The 17,417-nt window shown below is 35.2% G+C and overlaps 1 non-coding gene across 1 annotated transcript; it reads left to right on the top strand.

The window, feature by feature from the left end:
- The first annotated feature begins 817 nt into the window (after positions 1-817).
- Positions 818-3,108, top strand: LOC109122677 (uncharacterized). Its single transcript, XR_009465747.1, has 2 exons — positions 818-1,035; positions 1,139-3,108. It is a non-coding gene; the product is annotated as an uncharacterized LOC109122677 (transcript).
- The last annotated feature ends 14,309 nt before the right edge of the window (positions 3,109-17,417 follow it).

Here is a 17,417-nt window from a genome sequence, read left to right as displayed (position 1 = left end):
TAAGTCTTATTATAAATTTAGTGAAGCACCCTTTTCTTTCCATGTCAACTTATGAGTGAAAGGAGAAATGAAGCGAGACACATTCCACCATTTTTTCAAATGACAGAATTTTGCCATCGGGTAGATTCCCAATATCATCCGAGGTTTGCCCCAGGATCGGGGTAGATTCCTGGCCAAACCAGTTACCCTGTAAAGGGTGCTTTTAAAGACACAAAGACAGTGACTTTAAAAGGATGAATTACTTCCAATCACATGTACATGGACACTCGTGTCGCCATCTACAGTTGCATGGGCAATCATGAGCTCACTATTTTGAAAATAATGATTGTGTGATATTAATAAGGGAGAATTGTGTTTTGGGCCCAGCTGGGCCCAAAAATTAACAAATGGTCCATCTATGTAACAAAATTAATAGAAAGGCTATGAGATTTTGAGTGACCTATATACCCTTCTAATTTCCAAGTCAGATTGCTGTAAATTAAAAGGGAGAATTGTGTTAAATTTAAAATGTCATGTCACCTTCCCTTCTGTCAGTACTCTCGATGAAACCTCTGAACTGAGCGGAGCTTATCAATGGCGTCCCAAATGGCGATCCTCTCCAGAGCCCATAAAACCCTCCTCAAAACCCTAAACCACCACAACAATCCCTTTAAAGCTTCCATTTCCACCTTCACATTCCTCTCCCTGGAAGCCCAACTCGCCGAGCCCAGCCTTCCCCCGCCATCTCCCACTCCACTTCCTCCCAACCCCGCCTCAGGGAGCCCGCTCTACAAGTATTTTTTATGGATGGATCTTTACTTTATTTATATCAGGATGCTGCAGACAAGAAAAGAATCTATGGTTGATGATGAGTCATATGAATTGGTTGTTGGTATGCTGTTTTTGACAGACCAGATTGATGCTACCTTGAGATATGTTGATTTGACTTTGAAATCTGGTTATATGTTGTCAATGAGGGTTTTTGCTGAGTGTGTGAGAAGTTGTGTTAACAAAGGCAGGCTGGATGCTTTGGTGTCTATTATAGAGAGGTGCAAGGTACATGACTAATTAGAATTTTTTTCTAGATCATCTGTGTTAGGAGGAACACTTTCTGGTTATGTTTCTGTTTCTTACCTCGCTTCTCTGGAGTGTGTACCAGACAATGGATCAAAATAAAGCTCTTTCTCCCTCCTGGAACATGTGCATCTTCATTGCAGATATTGCGATGCAATAGGATAATAGCAAGTTAGCTTTTTATGCCCTGTAATTCATGGCCAGATGGATTGCTCGGGGTGAGAATGCAAGGGGTCATGTTCTACTCTCTGTGGATGAGGGGCTTGTTGTATCAACACTTGGAACTGCTGGTAGGACTTACAGTTCTACTCTTGTAGATGCATCATGGGCGATCCTACGAGATCATTGCGTCAAAAGAAGGCACCTCAACTAGAATCTTATCTTGCAAAAATATATGCCGATGCAGCATTGGGGGATTTGCAGAGAGCATTCAGCACTCTGCATAAGTTTGAAACCGCTTATAGGAACTCCCCCAAAGAAACAGAAGAGGATATATTCTCACCTTTTACATCTTTACATCCTTTGGTAATGGCAAGCTCCAAGAAGGGTTTTGAAACTTTGGACACGGTTTGTCTTCTTATCTGTAAAAGTTTCTGTTCTCACAATTCATTTCCTTCTTCTTTTTACTAGGGGGACATCCCTCACATTCATTCCTCATTTCCCTTCGTACACATTCAAATGCCTTGTGGTAGCCCACTTATGTTGCATCGGAACCTAAATTGAGTTTCATTTTCACCCTTTTCACTCACCCATATCTTTGGAATGTGGTTAACCCGCCCATATGCGCTCCTTTAGTTGCATTTATGTGCAATTGCTCCAAGTGTACAAGGCCTTTACACCAAGTGTACAAGGCCAACGTACTAAATGTACAAGGGTGTACAAGGGTGTGTACCTTAAGGTAATTCAAGTGATTTTGAAGAACTTAGTCATCAACATTTTCCACTCGTCGTGCACATTCCTAACACATATCGGTTGACAACACACTCCTTCCACGTATATTATTTGATATCTACCATGTTAGTTCATTGTTTTAGCTCCCCCACATTACTTATGCGTAGGAACCGAAACGAGGGTTAAGGTTTTCCACCTTTTCCCTCATCCACGAGAATGGAAACATTGTTTCCCCACCCATATGCACTTGTTCGGTCGTCCCTTCGGTGGATTGCATAACTGTACAAGCCATTTACACTAACTGTACAACCCAAATGTGCTAACTGTACAAGTGTGTACAACCTTACCTATATTGAAGGATTTCAATTTTTTTTGAAAAAATTCATTGATGGTGGTGTTTACTTATTGTTGGTAAGTGTTATGACAAACAATTTCCGTCTCCTTCTATTCGCCTTGTTATCTTGGGTAACAACACATAATTTCAATAAGCCAGTTTGTTGCCTTTATGAAAAACTCTCATTTGATGTTGATGTGAGGACAAATTTCTTTGAGGTTTCTAATTCAACAGCTTCATGCAAAATCAAATAGTTAATTCACATTTTATGGCTTTAGAGGTTTATTTTCTCTTAATTTACATCCTTCCAATATTCTTAAATTATTAGTATGTTGACTTCTTTTGTTTGTAAGACAGATTTATGACTCTGCATCAATGGAAAATTATGTGCACAGTATTGAGTGACGGATAATAGGAGAACTTAAACGAGTACATGACCGTGTCAAATTGCATCTTTTCATGTTCGTTTTTAGATGAAGCAAATAAATGATCTTTTATCCTTGAACTAATTGTTTTTCCCTTTATGTGTGCAGGTGGGTAGATTCTTGAAGTGGGAGCTTTGTCACGATTAATAAAAATACTTCAAAATAAGAGGCTTAACATCAGATGAAAGATGAGAATAGAAAAAACAGAGAAGTCTAGATGATCAAGATAGTTTATTTTATAGGAAGCCAATCTATGTTAAGAGTTGGATAATAAGATACCAACCTTCTTTTAAGTTTTTACATTGTAACTATTTTCATCAAATAGTATCATATACGTTTCGGGACATGTAATTATGCATTTCATTCCAATTAAAATTCCAATGTATTGAACTTAAATTTTGGTTATTTTGCAGTTTATCAGCACATGTTTCTTGTTTTTAAATTTTGTTTTCCCTCTGTTTATATTGGTTGTTGGACAAATAATGGCTCATTCTCATTTCATGTCGTTCTCCAAGTTTGCTGAAGAATTTCGTTACTTGTTGATTTTGAAGAACTTACTCATTTACTTTTTCCAATATTCAGGGACATTCCTCACACATATTACTTGAATGGTGCCTCATTGCACGCATTTTATGTGATGGCTACCATGTTAAATAATTTTATTAGCTTCCCTACTAATGATGCATATGAAGCAAAACGAGGATTACCTTTTTCATCCTTTTCCCTTATCCATGAGAGTGGAAGCATTGTTTTCCCACCCATATGCACTTGTTTGGTCGTCCCTATTATGGATTTCTCCAACTATACAAGGCATTTACACTAAGTGTACAAGGCCAATGTGCTAACTGTACAAGGGTGTACAAGGCTACCTAACTTAAGGGTTTTCAAACGATTTTCGAAAAATTCTTTGCTCATTTATTATTTCAATATTCTTTCAAACCTCCATCCTTCCTATATTCATCCTCCTTACTTTCGAGTGACATAGTATCTTCTAAATGCCTTGATTTATGTAAGTGTTGTATGTGTGCATAATGTTTTTTGAATTATTACCATTACTTAAGTCTTGACATAATGGACATGTTGATCTATTAGTTATTGTATTTAGAATCTTGAAATTTTATCCGAATGCATTATATAACTGGATATAATTGGAAGGACCCCTTCCATATATGGTTGCATAATTGAAGTAACCCCTAGCCCTAGCCTTTATGTGAGGGCAGTGATAACTTTCGAATGGTGCCTTCCATTATCCCCTTCACCGGCCCTGTCTCAGGCCCTTCGGACATGGATTGAAGGCAAATAAAATTGAAAACTTACAAAGCGATGTCATTTCAATATGCATGATTTCTAGTTCATAATTTAACCCCATTTAATGCAAAACCACAGTCATACACTGTTGACTCCCCAAGAGGCAAGGAACTACGTGAGAGATAATGAGTCGGCCACCTCGACCGGTACACGACCGGTACACGACCGGTACGCGACCGGGACAGTGTAACTGGTCGACCGGTGACCTATCTGGACGCCCTGTCGCACACACCCTCGCCTGTAACAGCCGATCAGATGGATCAGGCGAAAGATGGAGGTTGTACTATATCATACAAAAATTTTTAGCATCCACATAATTTTTTGACATACTTAATGTTTTGATTTTGGAAACAAATAGTTAAAAAAATTGCACTTGGGCCCATTAAAATGATAATCATTAAAAGTAAACGTATAATTCACATAAGACAAAAGAAATCATATATATATATAGTCAGCTGAAATATAGAGGAAACATAGACATATATATACATAAACATAGACATATATATATATAGTCAAGTGAAATATAGAGTAAACATAGACAACAGACACAAAGATGGCAATGATTTGCATGTACTTATGCTAATCCTAAATAGCTATCGCTGTTATCACGACTTAGGAGGTGGTGGTGGAAACACGGATCGGATGTAAGCCATCATGTCCTCATGCTGACTGTCCTGGCGATCAAGCCTCTGGAGGATATGCGCAAAGGTAGCCTGCTGCTGATCCATGCGATCCTCAATACTCTGAAATCTCTGCTGCATAGACTGGAATTGCTCGGTGAAGCCTGTCTGATAATGATCCATGCGATCCTCCATAGAGTGGAATCGCATATCCTTGACAATTGCTAGCTCCTCAATCCGAGCGCCCAGTGAGCTGATCTGAGCACCTAAATCAATCCAAGCCTGACTAGGTCCGTATGGAGCTTTATGAGGTGATGTTTGCGCATGAGGTGGATCAGTGAATGATGGCTGCGAAGATGTTCCGGCTGTGTGCATTGCCTCAAACGTCATCCCCCCTGATACCGTCGGCCGCAACTGGCAGCCCTCGGACTGCTGTGCAGGTATTTCAACCTCAGTCTGTGTATGCTCATAATCTCTCTGGAGGTCAGTAGTAGTTTACACATGAATTTTATATATGAAAAAATTAACATCAATAGGAATACGTAAGCGTTGTGAATAAAGCAATAAAATTGAATGAACAAACAAACATATTCATGTGGGATCATAATTTACGATTGGATGTTTATGTTATTCAATCTTTAACATCAAAAACAACTATAGGTCGTAAGTTGGGAAAAATATGAAGTATCCGAAATAACTTATCAATATTTAAAAAGAAGAAAGAATGCATCACCTCCGTAGTGGCCATAAAAGAATGAAATGATTGTTGTAAGATTCAACCTTGGAAGAACGGGCACCTGGAAATGCATGTTATATCAGTTAATGATGACCTGGAGAAACTAATAATAAAGGGAAAGCTCAATTGACTATTTGGACAATTAATCTTTTTGATTAATTTGGTAAGGGTGTTCCGTAATCATAGTTGTAAGGGAAAAATAAATGAAATACATAACAATATGACATTTTACGAAAACGCGTAGAGTTTGGAAACAAACACGTGTACGATCGATTATCCAACCAGAAACCAGATAAATTACTAGATAATAACCATATGGACAACGTGTGTAACAAGTATATCTAATTGAGATGGAATTAAATAACAACTAAAAAGAAACCACATTCAAAGTGCACTTTCAATTAAGTTGGTTATTGAAAGCAACTCTAAATAAGAAAAATTCCAAAATAGTGCATCGTGCCTATAAATAGGGCAATACATAACAACGAGAGTCAACAACCCCATACCATACACCATACAACAGCATGTATGGAATGATACAAAATGAGGAAATTGTACAACCAAATAAAATGCAAATGTCACGGCAATGGATTATTACATTTAGACCGGTTATGACCTATTCCATTGCATCGAGAGCAATGAATTGCTCTCTTATGACAAAACTGTGATTCAATGCGCAATCGTCGGGGTCTTCCTGGAGGGCGTCTCACATGAGGGGGTTGGCAAGCAGGAAAGGAGTTGCCCGCGCAATCTATAACATATCCTCCATCGTCACAAAGTTTCGGCATATTGTGTGTTGGTAATGGTTGAAACTGACCCGAGTAAATCAAATCTTGCATGGAGACATGAAAACATGGGTCAATATAGTCATACACGTCATGTCTCAGTGTGCGGATGACAGCACATACGTGTGCACATGGCAACCCGGACATTTGCCATGTCATGCAAGTACACGTCCGTTGATTCATATCGACAACCAAATAAACCTCTCCAGTAAACACCTTAAACGTCCCTCCCAAATAGGGTAGCACACTAATCGGACCAGACCTCATGATATTTGACATTAACTTCTCTTCAGTTTTCGGTCCAACCACGCTCTTCCACTTTTGTGTATCACGCATATGGCTGTCCAACATGGCTACAAGTTTATCCATGTGCATTAACAATAAAGTATAAATTGTTTGGTGACGCTCTTCTCTTAACCACGCATTGAACGCCTCTGCAATGTTAGTTGTCATTTTGTCCCAGCGCTTTTTAAGAAACTTTGACATTGCCCAATGTTCGGGATTGTTTTTCGCAACCCATTTTGCTAGGTTCTCATTGAAGCGCACAAGTTTTTCAAATGCCTCATTGTAGTCTATTTCCAACCTAGCATACGCAATGCTGTCCAAAAGTAGCAAAGCATCTTCTTTTCCTTTCTTTCCTCGAATGGTTTGCTTATTGTAGAAGCTAGAAAAGTTTTCCTTCACATGTTGATAACAATACGCATGATTTCCTGTCCCAAACAACTCGGAAACACTACGCAAGATTCCCTGATGTCTATCTGATATAATAACAACTTCTTTACCATCTAATACCCCCTTTAATTTATCCAAAAACCAATACCAGTCCTCATAATTTTCTGAACTTACCACACCAAGGGCCAGAGGGAACATTCCATCATCTGCATCATATGCAATGGCAGACAAAAGAGCTTCCTTATATGGACCGCTTAGGTGGCACGAATCAATAGCCAATACAGGTCGACACCCCATGATGAACCCTTGAATTGAAAATGCATGGGCAATGAACAATTGCATGAAGTGACCTTCTTGGGAAGTGTACTCCGCAATTGTGCCCGGGTTTATTTCTCTTAGCCTATGGCATAACCAAGGGAGAAACGTGTAAGAGTCGCGTGGTACTCCATATATGCGCTCTTTTGCCTTCTCTTTAAGGTGCCATGCTTGGTTATATGTCAATTGAACCCCATGATCACGTTCAAAATCCTTACAGATTTGACGAGGAAGATAGTCTGGAGTGGTTCTAAACACATCTTCAACAACAACCGCACCTCTCTTTGAAGAAACCTTCACCTTAGATGAACACTCATCCTGAGCTATATGATTATGATTCACTGGTAAGTATGAACTCGCAAGATGACATTTCCCTCGACAGCGTGAGCTGTTATCTTCCAAGGACAACCATCAACCGAACACTTGACAGACATATGCGTAGGGGAATTTTTCTTGTACTTGTATTCAAACCTTCCACCTAATGACATCTGGTAAATTGCATTGCGAAACTCCTCGGCATTTTTAAATGTATGTCCCGACCCTAATATTGCCTCACGAAAACGAATCGATTCCAAACGGATGTACTCAGTATCTGCAGAACGCGATGCAAAACCTCTTGATAGCATCATAGTGTTACGAATTGGATCGCATGATGCATTAGAGGACGGGAACGTGATAGGTGGATCTCTGCATTGACATATATTAACATAATTAGACTACGTGATGCGTAAAATTGATATTCACAATTTTTTTAATAAACATTGATGTTAAAGTCCATTACCGAAATGCCAACTGTGAATTCGGGATATTTGCTTCAATGGCTTCCACAGAGGGTAAGTCTACTAGGTATACATTTGCAAAGTCATCACTATGGGAAACCACGTTATCCAAATCATCCTCATCTTCTAAATCTTGGATGACTCTGGGATTGAACTTCAACGTGTAGTGCATCTTCATCACGTCAAGGGAAATGTCAAATTTCTCGATGATTTTTTTGGTGAAATCTTCAAATGCCATTCCTTTATATATGTGAATACCTTTGCTTCTTCCACCCAAGTATTCCCATTGCCCATCATTTTTTTGGACAAGTTTGCCACCCACAAAAATGTAACAATATATCCTATTAGTTGCGTCCATTAACCTATACAAACATGGCACAAATATCATATTATAGATCAAACAATTATGCATATTATAGAAAATGGCCTTCATATTTTCTCTCATTTGGCCTTTTGCTTTCAAGTTCAGACTATTACTAGTCGCCATGTCCAGATTATCACGCATCATTTATGCATATACTTTTCCAAATGTTACTTCACTTATTCTATTTTTCACTGGTTGGTCGACTCTTCCTCTGTTTTTTGCAGATTGCTATGACCCTCTAGATCCCAATAGGAACATCACAATTACTTTTCAGACTTATAAATGGACAGATCATGCCAATGTCATTAGTGTTTTGGCTCATACTCAATAGACAACTTCAAATTTAACTTAATTTCAATTTGCTTCAATTGTATGCTGAAAATAATATTGAGTTTGCTGCATTTGATATTTAGCAATTGTGAATAGTAAACATGGAAAGAGGTATTTGGCCACTACAATGATTGTTGGAAACCATTCTGGATTTCAACGAGAAATCCCTTAATTGGTTTCTTATGTATTGACACCCTTAATATTGGATTTCAAAAATAGAATTAAGACTCATTAAACTGCCTTTGAACTGATCTGTTTCTTTATTTCGCATTTATATTCATGTTAGCTACAGATTTCATGAAGTTCGAAATGATAATCTATCTACACATACTAGGTATCCCACAATATCTCATACTAGAGGGTTCAAAGAACTTGGGTTTTTTTCGAAAATAGGTAACAGGCGAACTAGCGAACTCAACTAGACTGCCGCACGAGGAAGTAAATATAATGCTCAATGATATAATTTGAACGAAAGGACAAAAAATATGTTTGCAAAAGAGAATCTATTTGCATTTACTTATGATATATTAGAATAAAATTGCACCTATCAAACTAACTTTTCAATTCAATATGCAATGCTAAACCAAACAAAAATAAGTGAACCAAGTAAAATGCATGGAAAATCAAAATATATTTTTATGTCGTCTTCACCATCACAATTATCATGAATGGCAATCGAGGGTTCTCATATTCATGGACAAACAAGTGAATCATGGTGACATCACAGTTTAATAAAAAGAAGTGATTTTTCCATGTCAAGGCTATCAATCATGTAAATCGAACACAAACATAATTATCTAAACAATAACTTTTTTCATACCACGACATGCATATGCAATTAGCCCATGCGGATCCTCACTATTTCAAACTGTGAGCCATGTCTTAAAAACACCATAACCCACGCCATGTCTTAGAGCCAGTTACGGGGTTTAAGCTTTAAGCTTAAAAAAAAATACTACTTTACCTGATGGTCAGAGAAGCTCCCTCCTCAATGCTCAGCACGGGACGACACCCACGGTGGGGATTAATGGCACACTGAAATCGCAAGATAAATTTGGGCAATGTATTTGGGCTGAAATGAAATGGTCGGGATAGCCGAAATGAAGCATAAACTGAAATTGTTGAACCTACTAACCTCAACTCTAAACTAATTCGCCACGGAACCCAAATCCGGTGGTGATCGTCGACAACAATGGATTGACAGAGGTGAAAAACTCCACCCTCTACACCTAAAATCGGATGGCCGGGAAACTCCAGATGAAGATAGGATTAGGGCATTCTTTGGGCGGAAACGAGGGAACACTCAGGAATGTGAAAACGCCTCTCAATTTTGGGGAAAACGAACTGGAAATCCAACGTCGATTTTGTTTTTAATCGGATGGTCGGCAAACTCCAGATGAAGAGAGGATTAGGGCATTCTTTGGGCGGGAACGAGGCAAACACTCAAGAATGTGAAAACGCCTATCCAACGTGGATTTTGTTTTTTTTTTTTCATTAGCCAGCCAAAGGGCATTTTTGGCATATTATAAATTGTATAGCCTTCTTATCAATTTTGAGACTTTGACTGGGTGTTAGGCTTAATTTTGTTACATAGATGGACCATTTGTTAATTTTTGGGCCTAGCTGGGCCCAAAACACAATTCTCCCTATTAATAATGCACATAGCTTCTTTTCTTAATAAAATTATTAATAATAAATATATAACTACATGAAGAATTTATTAAATTGATTAGCTATGAAATATTATTATTTTAATTAAATTATGATTTTTTTTATAGAGACATTATCTAAATCAATTTTGATGGTGTTCTTGAAAAGGGAGAAACATTATCCAAATTAATTAAATAAAATAAGATGTATATAAGTGAGATAATCAAGGCATTTTAGCAAAACAAAAAAGTCCACAGCCACTTCACTCTTTTATATATACTAGTAAGTGCCTACGTGTGATGCACATTAAGCATTAACTACATATATGTTTTTTTTAAAAATTATTTTATATTTAGAAAATAAATTAACATTTAAGGGGCTAATAAATTAATTCCATGCATGTTCTTACAGTGGAAGAACTGGTTGCTTTATGCCTCATGTTGTGGGTTCTGCTACAATTTTTTTTTTTTTTTTTTTTGTTGAAAAAAAAAAATTCTTATTGTAATTTTGTATGGCTTGTTAAAGAAAATGATGATTCATATCTCCATGCTTATTATAACATCTAAAACTATAATAAAATCCAACATTTTATGAATCAATAAGTAAAAGAGAAGGTCTGCATGCATCTAATTAGCAACATGAAAACAAGTTAAAGTAGTGGATTTGGTTCATCACATTCACTAAAATGACCAATCCTACTTGTAATATGGATGAGCCATAGCCCAATGCTTATCAAGTCATAAGCAAGGAAGAAAATATCACGATATGTTGGCGATATATCGGCAATATATTGATCCGACAAAATTTCGGGAGAAATCCCCAAAAATCGGCGATATCTCGACGATTTTGGAGATAAACCGTCGATTTTTCCCGATATATCACATAGTCAACGCGAGTCAACGACGGTCAAATGCGCTATAGTCAATGCGCTACCGTGCCTGAAAAAAAGTCCATTTTTATATAATATGCACTAAACATATATATAGTTAAACTCATTATATAAAGAAAATATTAAAAAAATATTTTAAAGAGCAAATTAATTATAATTCTTTCATAATTAAATGCAAAATTTTCTTTTAATTGATTACCAAAAATATAAAAATTATATAATTTTCTTCATAATATTTTTATTATCATTAATAATTAATTAAACATTAAAAAATTATACATATATCATAATTTATTTTATATTGTTTAATACAATTGAATTAAATGGATCATAATTTTAATAATAATATATATTTTAAAATTAGACATATTATAATCAAATATCATAATATTAGATGTAATTTAATAATAAATGTACACTTATAAAATTCATATTTTTATCGATGCATACGATATTATTATCAAATATGATAAATCATATTATACATATATCAAATTATTTAATAAAACACCTTAAAAATATCATTATACTTCTAATTACATTTTTATGAAATTTTTCTTATATTTTTTTAAATTTTAATCTATTTTAGGTTTATCGATATTTTTTTTCAAAATATCCGCCGATATATCCGTAAAATCGAAGTACTGATATATCCGTAATTACCGATGTTTTCATCTTGCTCATAAGTAAATCAAATCAAGGGTACAATAAATTCTTGATATCCAAATGACTGCAATTGTAAGAACTAAAGTGGGTCAAATTAAATAAAAGCTATACTAGTGCAACAATGCAATCTAGAAAAATTATAGGAGTTTTTAGAATGATTTTTCTGCATACATGAAAAAATATATGTAAGTATTGTTTCCTCCATAATTACCCCTGGTAACCCAGTACTACACTTGAAGTTGATTGGTGTGTTAGAGCCAACTCTTCTCAATACCGTAACAACTAAAGGTAATACTTTGCATGTTGTATCTAGTAACTATATTGGGATGGAAAATGCATACAAAACCCTTAAAATCTGGTAAACCACATTGCATTAATAATAATCAATTCAACGAGTAACAAAATTTCAAATTGATATCCTTGTAAGGCTAGTTGGTTTTGTATTACGAGAAGCATTGTTGGGATGATGTGATAAAACGTTCAGTTGTATATAACTCATAGTTTTTTTTTTTTTAGTGAATAAATTATCCAACATAAGAATAGAGAGGAGATCATCATCCCACTAAGTCTTAAAGCAATTATTAGGGTTATGAAAATGTCGAGATTAGTGATTATTGCAAAACAAAAAGATAAAAGTTTAAAACAAACTTTTCCAATGAAAAGGAAAAAAAAAACAAAAGAAGAAGAAGAACATGAACAACAACCAAGAGGATATTGATTTCATATTAAAAATAAAATCATAGATCATCCAATATAAACATAGGAAAATGTCATGACATTACTTACAATTAAACTCTTTGTGGGACACAATAGTTGGATGCATAACTTAATAGTGGGCACATCATGCATATTCCATACTCAAATCTTTTTCAAGTTATATCCACTAAAGGTATTTTACATACTTTAAAAAGAACATATAGCATAAGCAACAACAAAATATTAATATATATAATAAGATAAAGGTAGGTGACTTATTTTTTGGAACTTATAAAGAAACAACTCTTAGTTTACATACTTTCATAGAAAGTAATCTCTATAATCTAAATCCGTCTAAGAGCAATTTATTATTTCATCTTCACCCTATGTCTTGGAAATCACAATTTGGAGCACAAAAAGATGTGTACAAGATGTAAGCCTCCCTGATATGGAAGATTCTATAACCAGAAGATAGATCACATACCTACATCCATTTTAGAAACTACTTTCCTTCAAAAGAAACCAAGCATAAACATCTTTCTAGATAACTTGTACCTATAAAATGTTTTATATCAATAAAATAAGAAGAATGTATAAACAAAAACAAGAATGTCTTGTTAGCTTTATTTATACCTTTACTAATGAAATTATTATACCAACAAACTAATGTTACAAGAGTACTTATAAGAAGTGAAGTTGAGTTTAGTCTTTGGCAATCTTGAGCTTTATTTGTGATCGTAAATTGTCACTATTGCTTGAATTAATAATGTCTGTATCTTTTTCATCATAGATTTCTTCTACAATGAACCTTGATGAAGGTTGTTGTCAACCCGCATTTTTCACATGCGTCCCCACTCAATCAACGAGACTCGCTTTTATTTGATGAAAAATTAATTTTGAAAAGGTTTGAGTCACCACTTATTTTATTTTTATTTTGAAAGGGAAAATAAAACAAGAAAGAAAACTCTAAAAAAGTGACTCCATAATTTTGGAAATGCAAGTCTTTGAAAAACCCAAGTCTAGGTCCGGGGATTAGGTTACCTATTGGGAAGGTACCTCTAAAAGGTAGCAACCCTCTAAGCCCTACAAAAGTCTCTACTAGCTAAGTCGAGGGTAATGTGGCAATTAATTAATTGATTGAAGGTACCTAGGTAGACTAAGGTGATTTTAGAATTAACATGTCAAGCTAGAAAGTCAAATCATGATCATAAAGGAGAGTCAAAGTGTGTACTTGAACTACTTCTTAAGTGCTATCATAAAACATCAAAGTTAGTATAGAAATATAGCACACAACATATGTTTTATCCAAGCAAATCAAGCATACATCTAAGCACCTAAGGACTACATCAAGCATAAATAAGACTCATAACAACATGCATGTTCATGGAATTCCGAAAAATAAGTGATAGAGAGCGTACCTGGATATCATGCATAATTTATAAGATTCCTCAAAAAAGGCTAAAGTGGTTAGAAAAAGTATATATTAGATAAAATCTTTATTATGTCTAATATACAGTACCAAAGCCAAAATTGAGTTAAGATAAATCAAATGACTCCAAAAATAATAACAATTTCAAGTATAAAACCATCATCATGCAATTAGAAAAGGAAGCACCACAAAACAATTTCTAAAAAAAATGGTTTAGAGTGGAATTTAATTATGAAAAATTTCAGAAAACAACTCTTACACATCTAGATCAACATACCGAAAGCCAAACACTCATTCAAAGGACAGATTGCAACAAAGACACCTAAAGGTTCTACAAAGTCCATATTAGACAAGAAAAAGTGACATGCATAAATGATTTTTTTTTAAATAATAAGACATCACATAAACTCGTAGAAAAAATCACATACATCTTTCAAGGTGTCTATATCACAAGAAAAATTCAGGGTCAAATAATACTCAAAAATATTTTTAAAATGCTCCAACTAATCAAATGTCCAGATTCCGTCATGCATAGTAGGTATGACTTTGAAAAATCATATCTTCCTCAAAAAGGCATATTTTTGAACATTTTATATGTCTAATATCAATTTCAAGAAGCCTAGAATTGAGAAAAAATATTGAATCAAATTTAAAAAGTCTTCTGGTATTTTATTTTTGCAAAAAGATCTCAGATGTCCAGAATTGGGTGAAAACAGAGCCCCCCTAAAGGCTCGTTTATATCTTCTATTCCAAAATGGTTTTCTAACTCAAATGAAACTTTAAATCCAAGTTTAAGAAGTGAGGAAAGTCATACAAGTTTTGGAAATTTTTTAAAAATATTATAAAGTTGTTGAAAAGAATTTTAAAACTAAAGGGTCAGTGGTTGAGTGAAAACTGACAACAAGAAAAAAAGGTTTTGAAACATTTTCTTATGCAGAGGGTTCCATCAAGTTTTTGTTTGCACCACTAGAATTATTCTCCCAAAATAACTGTGTTGCTGCATTAGGAAAAAGTCTCCCACAAGGTGTCAAATTCAAATTTACAAAATCAACACCAAACTCATGATGAGTAGTTGGAATTTATCAAAGAATTGAAGAGAAATTTTAGTGGGTCCCATGAAGTACACCCTATCCTAGACAGCAAAGAGGATGATGGTTCCACTAAGAAAATGTCAAGTATATGCAGCCAAAAGGGAGCTGGAAATAGGGAGCACGTGTCATTTGAAGAGCCATAGAGACTATCCATTTTGTGGAGATTGGCAGCACGTATACTCGAGCAAATGGTAAAGGTAAATTTTTCACAGATGACACATTCCCCCTTCATATCATGCAACCAAGCAGTGAGCCAATCAGTTTAGAGATCATGTGTCTTTCATTTATCAACCTCATGTGACAACAAACACAAACCCAAATGATCTTCGAGTTCATTGAAAATAGGGGTTAGCTCACATGCTTGTTGTTAATGTCTTTCCAGAAATGATGAGGACAATAAGACAAATAAGGCATGAACCATGTTCAGATTCTAAAGCACTTCTCCACATCATCGAGGGACCATCTCAGCCCTCAAATTCTTGTTTATGCTAATAAGTGTCAGTATGTGAAAATCCCAGTATCTTCTAAATCCAAATCACATTCTTTTCACTTTCATCACAACGAATTCAGAATTGTTTTGGTTCGTCAATCAATCTCCAACATAGATGCTCTACCCAAAATGTTTTTTGCTTCCATGCTCCCTGTGTGAATCACCCCATGAAGACTACGCCTAGGTGTTTAATAAGTTCATGATTCCAAACCCTCTCGATAAGCAAGGACACCGTACTTTCCATTAACTATCATCTGGATCCTATATCATGGTTTTGTGTTTGACTAGCGCTTGGACTCAAGCTTGTTAACCCGCAGCCTGCAAGGTGCAGATCGAACTATATGTGTACGAATCTAATGCTAAGGAAATGCCACTATCTTTCATGCAAGTAGATTCCAACCCTAGGGATATAAAACCAATCAACACGACAGCAAATACATTAAAAAATGCACCTCATAAACTTTCTTTGATTACAACCACTTCAAACATAATTGTAAAAGCTACCTTCCTACTATGACAACTGTAGTTTAGTAACGGCGAAGAACTCCATCTCTTCTAGTACATCATCTCTAAACCGGATTTAATGGGTCTCATCCTATAGTTTGTGACTTAATAGTTTGCAATATGGTCTCATTACATCGATGGTTACTTAATTCCAGGCAAGGGAAAAGGATTCTTGGCATTGACGCAAATTGTTTCACTCTATCACTTCCTACAGTTCGGTATCGTCCCAATCTCATATTAAATGTCCACCTCATCTCGACATTCTTTATCTGACCAACCTCTTGGATCCATTTTAATACATAAGAGACTTCTCGGGAATTCTTATAGATCACGGTTGAATGGAGCGTTTTTATTCCATGAAACAGGATAATTATGTATGCTCATTCTTCCACCTGTTACTAATAAGAACACTTGTTTATCTTATAGATAACTGAGATAGGGTGGATTCTTTCATGCAGGATCTCGGATAAACAGTTTCGCTTTGAACCTAAACACCCTCAACAAAACCCGTAAACACCACCAGATCACTTGTAATATCAAAAGCAATAATTGCCTTCCAGAGACTTCTCCGGTGACATCGATTAGTCAAAAGAGAATGGTTCAGATGCCAACCATCACAAACAATAAGTTCATGTAACCCGACGCACATATCATGAAGTGATAAAATAAGGTAGAGAGACGGTAGGGAAAAGGGAAACACATAGATAGGCAATCATTCAAGCCATGTATCATATATGCACTTTCAACGGGCTTGGATATGGGAGAAAGAATAAGAACTTCTAGATATTACAATGAAACTAACAGAGTCGGATCATTCTCTAATATAAACAAAAAACAATAGAAGAAACACAAACTATGACAAATCCAATAATGGTCCAAAATCAACAGCAAACATATGGCCTCTGAAAGTCGCACTCAATCATCATATAAATCATGGTAATAGTAGACGAGAAAGAAAAAGAAAACAAGAGAGAACATAGGTTTTATAGTGAAGAACTTACTTTCAAAGAGAAAGCAAGCCGATCAATTTCCTTTCTCGTTTCTCTCTCTCCTGATTCCGGCCTTTCTTTCCGCCTTTTCAATGTGTGCTCAAACTCCATTGGTCGATTTTCCTATAAAACTTCAAATTATTAAATCGGATAAATGAATAACGATTTTTCTCGAAGAATGATCAGATGATAATAATAAATAAATGAATAAATAGCAAGATAATGAACAAATAAATAAGTAATAGTAAATAAATAAGTAAATAAAAAAATAGGTGATCAATAATAATAAAAATAAATAAATAAATAAATAATAACCAAATACATAAAAGTGATTAATAACAATGAAAATAAATTAAAATAAATAAATAAATGAATAAATAGCAAGATAATGAACAAAT

Source organism: Vitis vinifera, chromosome 5, assembly GCF_030704535.1.
Source record: "Vitis vinifera cultivar Pinot Noir 40024 chromosome 5, ASM3070453v1".
NCBI lineage: Eukaryota > Viridiplantae > Streptophyta > Magnoliopsida > Vitales > Vitaceae > Vitis > Vitis vinifera.
This window is presented reverse-complemented; position numbering and strand designations above follow the sequence as displayed.